Source organism: Acyrthosiphon pisum, chromosome A2 (genome assembly GCF_005508785.2).
Source record: "Acyrthosiphon pisum isolate AL4f chromosome A2, pea_aphid_22Mar2018_4r6ur, whole genome shotgun sequence".
NCBI classification, from domain to species: domain Eukaryota; kingdom Metazoa; phylum Arthropoda; class Insecta; order Hemiptera; family Aphididae; genus Acyrthosiphon; species Acyrthosiphon pisum.
Genome location: NC_042495.1, coordinates 50123966 through 50138752, shown reverse-complemented (window position 1 = coordinate 50138752; position 14787 = coordinate 50123966). Strand labels below are relative to the sequence as shown.

The window sequence follows — 14787 nt, the reverse complement described above, 5'->3', positions numbered from 1 at the left end:
GACTTGTGTTAACGTTGTTGAATTCGATTCTGAAAAATGATTTTAATTCAGCAAAAAAATTCCCGTAGATCGTATAAAACACTTTCCGTTTTTAGTTTAAATTTAAATTATGATATTTAATAAATTCATATTTTTAAGTTTTCAATTTCAGTTCATATAATAGTACATAATTTAACTTATACAAAGTTTTCCGTACGATATATACTATATACATAGACAATTTTCCGACTAGTTCAAATTTTTTTTCAGAATCAAAACAGGACACCGCAAATAAACTTTAATTTTGTCAAAAACTCAAGGTCTTTTGAACTAAAATAGACGGCAGTACCCACCGAGGTCCCAAGTATGATGCAAATACAGTAAGGACCAAATATCTTGGCAAGATCAGTGGTTTTCGCCACGATCTCAAGTCGAATACCTATAGGTAGGTGATATAATATTCAAGGCTGGGCAAGTTAATAATTTTTTTTAACTGAGTTAAGTCAAGTTGATATGCACCAATAACAAAAAGTTAAAAGTTAAAAGTTAATTTAACTACAGGTTAACTCAGTAAGTTAAAATTTAATACACTCTTTTTGTTAACTTTTTATTAAGTTAAAAAAAAGTTAATTTGTTTATACAATACTAGACTACTTAGTTTTTAGTTTTTACCAACCCAAAACAGTATAGTTCATGTAATATATTATATCGGCGTATTCCGAATGATGTATAATATTATATTAATATATCAATGGAAACATTTTATATATAACATTTGTAACTGTTCCATATAGACATAAATCTGTCGTTCTATTTGATCTCTTAGTAAAATAATTTAAATACCGTTTTTTTCAATACACAAAAATACAAAATGTACATGTTTGATAACCAGTTAATTTTATTATACATAATACATAATATACTACGTGGAATATATTTAAATTACGTTTCCTACTTGAAAAACAATGTCTCTCGGAAAAAAAAAACAATGTAAAGCCAATCGCCTCATTGTTTAAATTATAGGTACGCTCAAACCAAAATAACACAATTAAAAGTAGGACGTCTTATTTTCATTTTATTCCTGACCACAATAACATGATATAGTTTTAATGATTACTTATTTCAAACATTCCAAAAACCGTTGACTATATTATTTTTATTAAAACTGGAATGGATTATTCGATTTACTGTGACATATATTTTTTATTATTTACTTTCTACTCTATGTTTATTTAGATAAAACATTCGCGTTTAACTGTGTTGTTCGTGGGACTTTATCTACACTAAAAAAGTTTCGGTATTGCTTCTTTTGCCTCCATCGAGTGGAAAACGACTGATGGAGACAACTTCCGGTTCCGAACGTTCCAGCCAATGTACGATTGTGTAATACTGACAATACCATTCCTGCATGTAATCGTTGAAATCATTTTTTCGATTAAAACGGAAAATACACTCAACAGACCGATACATTTCTCGCAGTTGCTGGCCGAAATAATTGTTGTTGCTCGAATCCTTACTGAAATCATAATAGCCATGTACATAATATAGAATCATTCGTTTCAACATAATTAAGCGAAATGTTAAGTAAACAATTAACCATCACATGCAGTAAAATTGGCATGGTTTGATGTACAATTACCACGTAGATTAAAACAAAAAAATAATTAATAAAGTGAAATAAGGCGATAAACCGATACATACTATAGTATACTTACTACTATAAAGTAAGATAGGTATGCGTGCATGTCTGATAGGCTTAACATTATGCAGAGTTCGGAGGACCGATTCGCACTCTTTGCAAAAATATTTCGTTTAATAAGTTATAATATTATTTAGGTTTTAGGTAATTGGTAATAGAGCCACATTTTATCTACCTGCTTCGAATAACATATATTTTTATATTTTATTAAGTACCTATAACCAGTTAATGGGTCACAACTCACAAACAAAATATATAATTTTCATTAGGTAAGTGAACTTGGTCCCGCGAAACTTGTTTTAAACTTAACCGCCAAGGGAGACATTTACAAATTCGAGTATTGAGCTTACATTATTATTTACAATTATTTGCAATGTTTGTATAAAGTCGTGGGGGCTGGGGTGCGATATTTTTGACAAAAATGAGTGTTCTTAATGTTTAGTAAGTTACTATACTAATATAAAAATAAATTACTAAATACTAAATAGTAATAAATACAATATCTATTTCATTGATACCTATATAATATTGAATGACGAGGTACACTTGCAAAACTATATAGTGGAGCGACTTCCACGGTTTTTTTTCCTATAATTATTTATTCATTAAAAATTCTGATTTTTGGAAGTATATAATCATGGACTTAAATTAAATTATATTTATTACTTTTATTTCGTTATTAAATAGTAGGGTTGGCAGTATTTTCGGTAAGTACTCTGCAGAAATCTCAATTAATCAAAAATCTGTCTACTGGTATTATAGTGGTATAGTGCCACTGAATATAGTGATATTAAAATGTAATGACTAGGTAATAATTGAAAATCAAAGTACTGAATAATTGAAACCAATTAATTAATCAACCAACATATTATTATAGGTATGAGTAACTCATAATAATATATTACTAGAATATGGTGTTTTTTTCGCTATGATGTTGTACCTATTTATAGGAAATACCGCGATCCCCGCTACCCACTTATTTGTGAAATCTTTTTACTATTTTTATATGGTGTTAATTTTAAATGTTTAAATGTATATCCTTACTGGTAATTAGAAGACCTTCTACATTGTATAAGTGTTTTTTTTTGTTTCCATCAAACAACACACTCAACGCATTCGTGCATCACGAATTCGTATACACGGGCGAAGTATTTTTATCCGTGTCTTTTGAGTCATCATACCCCACCACTAATATTGGGATAAAATACTCAAAGGTAAAATATCCTGTAATAAAATATCAAAGTCAAAATATTATTCAACAGATAATATTATATCCGGCGATAAAATAATCAATGGATTTTAAAAATTATAAAAAAAATTTAAACGACCTGTTTAAATAGATAAAATTCATAATAATTATTAATCACACTATTTATTTTTAAAACACATTCAATTTTTAAATGATTGGCTGATTGGTAAGACGTGCCAATTATAAATTATAGTATAATATACTATACCACGTGAATCTTTTTTTCTTTTACTCCTCCGTACGCGTAACTACATCAAAACATTAAATAGGTACTTTAGTACTTACAAGTTATAACTAATTGATTCAAATGAAATAAAATTAAGAAAAAAAAAACATTTTCAAAAACGTTAATAGTTTTCGAATTATTATTATTGTGTTTTTACTTCTTCCATAAAAGAAATAAGAATCACTTAGTATCGTAAAAAATATGCGGTGTAAAATGTTTCATTAAATAATATTTAAATACAATTTTTGAAGAGGCAAGAAAAACTTAAAATACTTTACCTTGAGTGTCTTGATGGCAAACAAACATACACAATTTTTTTTAAAAGCAATGTATTATATAATGATGCACTATAATAAATAATAATACATTAGTTAATTTTTTTTATAACAATAATATATTATCGAGAATTACATATTTATGAAGAAAATTATTTATGTACATTTTTAATATAATAAATATGTTCTTTTATTATTTTAATAATTTTTCCACAACATAATATTATTGACAATCATATCATACTATTAGATATAATATTATTACAAAAATAATAAACGTAGCGTGCTACTTGACATTTCCCCCATTGCACGGAAAAACAATTATATTTTATATTATGTTTTTCAAACTATGATTAAAAAAAATGTATCAAGAAGATTCATCAATATGGTGACGTAGGTAATTATATTGTGCATATGTTGATAGGGGTAACCTAAGTATTATAACGTTATCTATAACAAAAAATCCATCACGATTACGAAAAAAAGTTGTAACCATTCCAAAAACATAGGTAACTATGTTAAACAATTATCAAAAATATTATTATAACTTTTAAATAGGTCATTTTTGTTTATTTATTTATTTGTTTTGCATATCTTAGTTGAATATTTTAAGCTAGATACCTGTAACCACCCCAGATACGTCACCAGTACGAGACATACGAAGCCGAAGGATTCAGGAATTATTATCAATCACTTAAGTCTTATGTATTATGTATGATGTAGGCATGTAGGTTTACTGGTGTAGTGGTGTGTATTTAGTACATAATATATCGTCGGAACGTATTTATGGTTGGGACTCCCCCTCCCAAGATTAAAAAAAGAAAAGAAAATATAACTTAAGATAATATATAAAATATATTATTATATAAATTATGATGAGACATTATTACATATTGAGATTTAGTTATTACAAATAAAGACAATATCTGCATTACCTAGAAGAACAAAATAATAAAGGTATTATACTGTACGGCTATTTAGGCATAGGTAAATAGGTAATATTATAGTTAAACCTATAGTATCTATATAGATACTATTTACTGTAAAACGTATTTTAAACCCGCCCCAACGGAAGAAGTTGAAAAGGAGCCATCGTAATACTGTTACATTCGTTACCTACTGAATTTGGCCACTTTTTCGAATTTGGAAATCTGCATATAAATTGTTTATAACATTTCTATCTCCTAGGTTGGTACGATAATCCTAGTATTCCCGATCCCGTCATATAGGTTAACCAGTCATATTTTTATATGGTCATTCAATAATAATTTTGTTTAAGGCGTTTGTTTCGGATTTCTTATTTATTTACGAAATAAATAAAGAAATAAAGAAATGAATAGTACCTATTTATGATAATATATATTATTATTTATTATACTTGGTACGTACTTCTGGACTTGTCATGTATATTATTATTATCATGTATTATCTGTTAAAAATTGATTTATTAGTACCATGACGTGGTTATAATATAAATATATCAAATTCAGTTAAAATGTCAATTATATTACTTAGAAAAATATAATATTGTTAATTTTATATTATGAAAATAAACGGTGTTTACTAGTTAGTTACTTATTATAATATACCTTAGCTGCGATCTGGTGGACATGTTCACTGAGCAACAGGTTGTACTCGGGGTTGCATATAGATAGCATTGACTGTAACATACTACACTGTAATATTACGTTAAATTATTTACGTACCATAAACAAATGACGAATAATATTCAATGGAAATCATATTTTTCAATATATTATAACGATCGAGAATTTAATATTAAAAAAATTAAATTTATTCAATCAAGTTAAAATAGTGATTCATAATATTTAAATATTTAAATAACATTTAATCATTGGATGCGGGTTTACTAAAAAAATTTTGGCCCATGGGGGGATCGAACCCACGACCTTCGCGTTATTAGCACGACGCTCTAACCAACTGAGCTAATGGGCCAGATTGGAAAAACTATTCTTTTTAAATGCCTTTACGAACAAGATTTCTTGAGCTATAGACAAGCGTTTCTTAAACTGTATTCTGTTTGTCTTAAAATATTGTTTGAGTTAATGCAGTATAATATAAATTTGTATTATATGAAATTATTATTATTTTTATTTTAACATTTATTTGGATTGAACACGGTAACTGATAAGTAATAAGTATACACATTATTAAATTAAATTAAATTATTATTATTTTTATTGCAAAAAATCATTATATAAAAATATAAAATTACTAATAAAATTACTATAGAAACAAAGTATATAATTTCTGATTGTCGAGCTGTAATACCTTATTGTTGAAAGCTTAATAAAAAATCTAAAAAGCTAAAAAAAAAAGTAGGGGTTCCACAATAAAAGTGGACATAAAAAGGGTAAAATTTACAAAATATTTTCATTCTTTTTGAGCCATTTATAGCCAGAGAAATTTTCGAATTTTGTAAATTTTTTTAAACTTATTGTCGAAAATAAGATCTTTTTCACTTGAAAAGCTTGAAAATTAAATGCGAAGGCACTCATAAGTGGCTTTAATAGGAGTTCAAAAATATTTGACATACACGCATGATTATTTTTATATGCATTTAAAGTTCAGATTTTGACAACATTCATCCAAAACCCGAAAATTTGTAAATTATTTTTCAATTAGTTAATGTTTTTCTTTTCATAACTAATATTTGAAATTTTAATTGAAGAATCCCTACAAGTTTTTCTACCTTCAACAAAAAAGAAAGTTTACTGGAACGCAACATTACATTTTTTATTAGCGATTTTTAATTGTTAGTTTGATAATTTATACATGTTCCTTTTGTTATCCTAACACACCGTCTCCGCTAAGAATTGTTTTTCGTATGCATTGATATTTGATTTATCAATTATCATTGAATTCGAATATTCGATTCTAATACATCCATTATAATGGTATACTCGTCAGACGATAACCACTGTACAGCATAGTGATACCTATTCAATTGTCCAACTTTTATTTTAATCATTAATTAACCTCTCAGGTTTATTTATTTTTTTACATAAAAATATTTACTTAATAAACACTTGGTTAATCTAAAAAAAAAAATGAAAATTTTAAAAAGAGCAATTTTATTAATTTTGCATGGGACCTGGGTACTAGGCCAAAGTGAAAAAATATATAGGGCAAAGTGGTGAACAATGAGATAAATGAATAATTTATATTACCTAATCAATTACTGTTCCAATATATTGTATAACTAGCTGTCCTGCTCGACGTTGTCCAGGCCAAAGATTTTGTATCTTCAATAAATATATTATTTGTTCAAAATGTATAATATACATATGCCATATGTCTGCTAATTTATTATAATATGGCTGATCCCTCACATTTCGTTCTCCTGTTACCCGTAAAAAATGTCAACTCTTAAAAAAATTGTGATGGTTCAACTCCTTTTAGGTGTAAGCTAAGGTGTTACTAGCTGCAGTAAGTTCAACTCGGCCGGGATGGCTATGTCGGATCGTGGACTTTTTTTTTATTAAATTAAGGTTTGAACAGCACAGGTTATTAGCCTAGAGTACAATATTCAAAAATAAATATTATTTTATGTAAATAGGAAGTTACAATATTTATGTTACAACTTAATATCTAGGATAAATGATTATATATTTTTATAATGTTAGAAGTTTATTAGTCTTTGATGGGATTTTCATGATTTTTGTGGTGTTGTTTTCATTAAGTGCTCCTTCCGTGTTCGGTGGTATATAGAGAGATTTGTCCATATTATATCCGGGTATTTCGTGCAATCTTGAATGATATGTTGGACAGACAGCATCAACTTGACATTTGTCGCATACTGGTGGGGGATTTCTGCTGACGAGAAAAGAGTGAGTAGAGAAGTTGTGTCCTGTTCTGGATCTTGTAATGACAACTTTCTATCATCTGTGTGTTATGGAGAAAGACCCATTATTTCGTATTTTTCTTTATTGTTTTTAGTTTATTAGTGGATGGAACGGAGTCCCAATGATTTTTCAAAATCGCGTATAATATATCTTTTGTATGATGGATGATTTGATTTAATTTGACGGTAAATCGGGTGATTGTTGGGTATAGCCGTATAGTAACTTATTTCGGGTAAATTATAGAATATCTGCACACGCCTACTATAGTAAAATATTTAGCCAATTTTAATAATATATACCTATGATAGCAGGAGTGCAGCAGCAGGACAGTTGTAGGTAAATAAAAAAAGAACGTCCGTGATGAAAAATGTCGACTTCTACAGTCGCGACGCCATCCAATTATAATAATATTACTTTATATATTATACGCAACGGAGAAACCAGTATCTTACGGAAAACGATATACATTTATATATATATATATAATTATATTGTATTATTATTATAGGTATATAATACGTGGTTCTTGATAGAATATCGCAGCAGTCGGCGGTGAGTGATCTATGTGACCGGTGTCGCGGTCGCGGTAGCCACATCGGCGCGGCTGCAGTGGCGGAGAGCCACTATACATGATACTCCCTCCCTCCCTTCCCCTCCCACCATCGCCCAATAGGTATGTATTTTTTACTATTCATTTGCCGATCGAACGCGCACATTCAAACGAACCGTGGAAATGGTGCGAGCCGGACAGGGACACATGTACGCGTACAAATTGACGTGCACCGACTTTACGCATATTATAATGGGCCGTATAGGCACCTTTATTATATACATAATATGGGCACCTTCGTTATATATACATATCTATATACATAATATATATATATATATGTATATGTACATGGGTAAGCGCTTATATTATTACAATACGACTATACGCGGCGCGTTTCTCCGCGTCGTCGTCCGTGCCGGCGCGGCTATCTCGTCCGGCCATCTATTTTACCGCCGCCAGAGTTTTGCATATTATTGTTATTATTATTATTATTATTATTTGAAAAGCGTCTATACATGTATATAACGAGTCGATCGAAAAATAATAACGCTCGTCCGCCATTTATATTATAATATGTATATAATAATATCTAATTTATTATTATACGTGTGCATTTTTAGAATAATATAAGATCCGCGTCCTCCACCCGGCTTTGGAATATCGATATTATAATACATATTATTATTATAATAGTATAACAATTTACTGGACTGTATATTTTATAACGAGGCTTTTGTAGATTCTGCAGAGCGCACGCACAGTTTTTTTTTGGACATTTTTTTTTTTTAATCCAGTCCAATTTATACTTTCTTATGTTATTATAATATGATAGTCTTATATAATATTATGTATGCACAGCAAATCGTGTACGAACGTGGTATACTACAGTACCTATTATTGTTATATAATAGTTATACACCTTATACAGTTATACCTAATCAGGGTCGTGAAGAGAGAAACCCATGTCCGGGGGTAATGCGTTGGGCCCACTATTTTTGGCCACCTATAGTCAGGTATCTAACTGTCAGGTGTAAAAAACATTTTATCAAATACTTATTTTAGATTCTGAGTGAAATGATGAATGTATTGATTTTACAATGATGTGTGTTTTTTTATTTTTTTATTTTTTTTTATTTTTTTTTTGTGTGTGTCATCACCTTTTAGGAAAGTAAAAGTGCTTGGATTTTCTTCAACAGTACCTTTTCTGATAGGAAAGTGAATCTAGTTGGTACTTTGGGGGGTCAAAAGTAAAAATTTCCCAATAGATTTCAAATGTTAATTCTGTTACCAAAAAATCTAAAAAATACATAATCACATTTCATTTTTATAGTCATTTTAAGCTCAAATTTGGACGAAATTACATATTAAAAATCCTGGAATAACTATTTTAGTTGTTTTGTTGTGATTGTATAATATTATTCGTGGGTACTTGAAACTTCTAAAGTATACTATTATATATCTATGATAGTACCACGGTTTGTTGTTGATGTATGACGCGTTACTTAATGGATATTGTGATATGATGAATTTGGAATTTATTATAGGTACCTACTTCAGGTCAATTATTTTTTTTTAATACCATAGATAAGTATATAATATGTCTTATACCTAGACTGACATACCGTCTCCGCTCAGAATCGTTTTTCTTATACAATGATATTATATCATTGAATTCAAATGTAATACCATCCATTATGCATTATACAGTGACCCACTTGTAACCTACTGTACAGCAGAGCGACATCCACTTACCCACCTTTTACATACACAAAACCAAAAGAATACTGAACATTTCTAGTAGTATATGAAGATATACCTACCTACATACACAAAACATATAGGTATGCATATGGCTGCTTAAACTATTTTATACTTATTTGTATAACTGATTATGGATTCATATAACAATAGTTTATTAGTACGAAATGGTTTATTCCACGGAATATTTTTTATAATTTATCAGCATAGTTATATTTATGGCGTTTATGCGAACTTTGTCATACCTACACAATATTTATATACCTATAAATAATCATACACATGTATATGATCAATGAATAACATTATAACTTCAAATTGCGAATTTTCAAGTAGTCTGAAATCTGCATTTGTATATATTAGTCTACCTACTTATACATTAATATCATTTAAAAATATATAATAAAAAAATAGTTGTATTCCAAATTTCTCTTTCCTCCCCGTAATAAAATAAATCACAAAATGTAATTATTAAAGTAGTGTTGGATAGAAAATAATAATCCGGTGCAATACGCGTCATAGTTATCTTTATATTGTGATATATTATAGTATTATTATAGGTGTACACTGTACAGCTAATGATATACCTATTATAATATATTCTTCAATAAATTACTATGAAGTGTATATATACCTACCTGCTTACCGTGTTTGTCTATTAAAAAAAATTTTATAATCTGTGTAGGTATAATAGTCAAATGTAATTGGAAATACGCCTACTGCGGGTAAGAAAAAAATTACTAAAAAAAATTCATCTCCTATCAATCGCGTCTACCGGTCGTCTGACAGTTGTCAAGGTAGACGTCCGACGACAGAGAATAACTGCTTTTCCGAGGCGGGTCATTGTAAGTACGAGGCGGCGTTAGCTGAATATTGTCTTGAGACGCCAACATAACGCCCATGGGTGTCCCCGACCGTATACGCATTAACGTTGATTTATGTCGTATTGAACGTATGTTTTCGAATATTATATGTAGGGGGGACGTACCTACGATCAAACTGCATCGTGTAAATGATGTACCTGTAGTAATATTATAATTGCCGGGATCGTGTTACAATTAATATAATAATAATAATATACTTAAGTTTTAGTATTTTAATACAAGTCTTGTTTTATTTTAAATTATTTCATTTTATTTTACGTACATTTCGGGCTGCTGTTCATGGTACAGTTTTTAGAAATGATACATTGTTTACATTATAATAATAGATACTTATACATTTAATATTACACATATTATTAAATAAATTATAAAGAGACAAAGAGTATTAAAGAGGTTCTCATTCTCATAATAATTTGCTAGTCGCATCATTCGGTGGATTACTACACTTTTATTAAATTTTATCTAAAATTATTCGTCTATGAACAATATTATTTTTGTTATTGAAAATTACTTAAGTGCTCTCTCAAGATGTAAAACTATAATACCTATATTACATGCTGTAAACATAAAATAACTGTTCAACCAGCGTGTAGGACTACGCCTAAATTATATACCTAAATATATCTAAATTAAACCTAAGCCTGATAGTGGTATGTGCATCAATTATATCTTCGTTAAATGAACTAATTCAGTTAAGCCGTATTTATAACAGGTACTCGTTATTTTAGTTATTATTATCATCATCGTATATAATATCACGCTGAATCGTAAGAGTTAATATTGTCAAAAAACGGCTTATTTCTGTCGAGCTCGTAATATATGGCCTATTATATTATTATAGCAACAACTACGACGCTCTGATGAACTACATATAAAGACATTATTTTATCCACAGACGTATAGTCTTAAGAATTCTAAAGAGAAGTTTTTAGTATTCCATAAAGTTTACTTGAAAATTGCGATGTATTAGAAAGAAAAAAAAGAGAATAAAATAATATTGACGTATGACGTTTCTATTGTGACCGTGATTTATAGTAAATATAATATCTGATGTATAAGTTTGTACCGTCGTCCATCGTTGTCGTAAACAATGAAGCCTCGTCAAACCTATTCATTTATTGCCCATTAGTATTATTAGGTATAATTTGTAGTTTTATAACTAAATTTGTTGACTGAGTATAGAAAAGAGAAAAAGATCGTGTGCACTCCGATTTTTATGTGCTGGTTAATCGTTGTTTCCTATACGGCTATAATACCTGTACATACACACACGATACATACATACAACAATTATACATACATATATATATATATGTATATATGTATATGATTTATTGCAAGCAACCTACATTATAAGCGCATATACGATATACATATCAATATAATATAATAATATGTAACATTATTGTACAAGTATGTAATAGTAATAATAATATGTGTGTGTATATTTTTATAGCATAAAAATCAACAGACGTATAGGCAATGGGGTCAATTATATTATAGGTATGTAATAAACTAAGTTGTATGACCGTCTAATGTTTGTGGTGGACATTTGAAATAATTCGTCACTTTGAACTCCGGTATTATCATATTACCATATCATATACATATAAATCATAAAGTGTTAGGAACCGACGTGATAGTTTTCATAAATTTTTATTAATAAATATCTATAATATGTTTTTGCACTGCAGGTTACAACATTTTCTTTCTGACTATGAGGCAAATTTTCGTAAGGTTATCATTTTCAGGGTTGTTATTATTAACAATATATATTTATGATTCATAGATTTTCTTTATAGAGGAAAAATATCGAGTAGCGCACTTCTTTGATGGTTGTTATAACTATGTTTTTATAACTCCATTTTTAAAGTTAAAAATTGATTAAAAATAAATCTATGCCTCCTGTATTTCCAGTTTTCCCATAAAACGAGAGAATCTTACACAAAATCCATCACGTTGCACATGTTATAATTTACAATATTTTGGCATATTGCACTGCCTTATATGCTGATGAGGACTATACAAATTAAAATTTGTATTGAACTTTCGGATAGGTTTGGATAGGTTGATAAAGGTATATATTTTAAGAAAAATAATAATTATATTGTGCAATAAAGCGCTCAGGATTAGAATAACGATAAGATTAATATATATATATAGTCATCTAGATTATTATGTCACCACAGTAAATTAATAACAATTTAAAAATAATTGTCTTATAATATAATATATTATATAGGTTTATAGGTAGGTAACATGGATATTTGATCGATTTGATTTTACTGTAGGTTTAATGATATCAAATAACAGAATTGAGATTATTCGTTTTTACCGTTCATTGTAAATGTTTGCTCCATAAATAGTAAAAATACCCTAAAGTGAACATCGCAAATATAGGCCAACGGTCCGAATCCGAACCACACAGAAATAAATAGAAGGGCAAAAATACTTTAGTTTAATGCTTATTTTTTTTTTAAATTGTTTTTTCTGTGTGGACCCAGACTAACTTGTTAAACAAATAAGACTTTCTGGACCTCAAAGATATTTTTTTCAAGCAACTCTCTTCGTAATTAACTGTCGATACCTGCCCTAAAGTATAGTTTTAGATTGTTATTACTTGGTGTTGTAGACTTAAAAGTGTAGTAACCTGCAGGTTTACCTATAATTAAATTGGGAAAATAATATGTTGTATTATACAATATATACCTAGCCATAATTTAATACATAAATAAGTTTTCAACATATAGACTCATAAATAATAATATTAGTATTGACAAATATAGTAGGTACCTATACATATACCTAACCTATACATTTTATTTTGATCGAAAAGTTTGTTATTTTTCATAACATATAGGTAGTTAATATTAGATATCTCGTTAACAAAAATAATATGTAGAATGTTTATTAATGTTTATATATATATTATATTTTATCGTAAAGTCATACATGCGTATAACCGTCAAACTATATAATATGTACATTGTACAAGCATAATAATATTTAATAATATAATAATATATATTATAAACAACGCCGGACATAGTGGTATACAGGTATACTGGGAAATGAAATAGCCGATAAAGAAGCTCAAAACGCAATCGACTCAACATCAACCACAAATATAAATTCCATCACATTCGACGACGCGAAAATCGTAATCAACACTCGCATAAACAATAAATGTCACTCCCACTGGCGACAACTTAACACTAAACTCAATCAAATTAAAAATAACACCAACTTATGGAAAAATTCCGGACTTAGTAGAAAAGATGAAACCACAATCAACAGACTTCGGAATAGGACACACACATCTAACGCACAGCTACTGATGAGCAACGACGAACCTCCATTATGCGACACATTCAGAGTCCCCCCTAACGGTAAAACATATCATCACCGAATGCTATAAATACAACCAGTACCGCGATCAATTCCACATCTCCGAACAAATCTGTCAAGCACTTGGACCAAACCCACAGGACACTAACAACTTAATTTTATTCCTTAAAAAATCAGAATTGTATAACTTAATTTAAAAAAAAAAAAAAAATTATGAAATATAATATTGTAAATACTTCTTAACTTAACTCCTTGTACTAATGACCTAGATGTCGATGTATTTAAGATCAATAAAAAAAAAAAAAAAAGGAATTGTTAAAATCTATAATAATAAGTAGTAACATAATAGGCACATATACTGGTGTTCAATTACATATATATTATATAGCATAAAATTAAAAAAAAATACTTGTATTTGTATTCAAATACTTTGTAGGTATTCGTAAAATACATTTTTAAAATAGTATTTTAAAAGTATTTTTAATACCTTTTTACTATAATACTAGTATTAGTATCTTAATACTTTTACAAAAGTATTTTTTACAAGACTGACTAACATATACATAATTACACGAGTAATTTGGAGAGGCCGTAATTGTAAACATAGTAAGAGCAAAGAGCTTGAGAATTATAAACTAGTATATCGATTATTACCTATTACCTAATGTAAATTGTGAATTGTTATATACTGTACAATTTATATTCAGTGTTAGGTATTCTATATTTTTATGAATTTAAAGCACCTTTTTACGTGTCCAACCAAACCTTACATAACGATCTTGCCATCTCACCCGTCTGTGATGTAGCTAGAACTTTTTATAGACGATTTAACTTATCTGCTAAAAACCATGATAACTCCCTAATCAAAGGACTTGCGTCGGCAAACATACCTGACAATCCTAGGAAAAGACTAAAAAGGCGGTGGTGTCGGGACCTATTAATTTAGTTGA

General features: G+C 28.8%; 1 non-coding gene across 1 annotated transcript; it reads right to left on the bottom strand.

The window, feature by feature from the left end:
- Positions 1-5310: 5310 nt before the first annotated feature.
- TRNAI-AAU lies at positions 5311-5384 on the bottom strand. Its single transcript has one exon. It is a non-coding gene; the product is annotated as a tRNA-Ile (tRNA).
- Positions 5385-14787: the final 9403 nt, after the last annotated feature.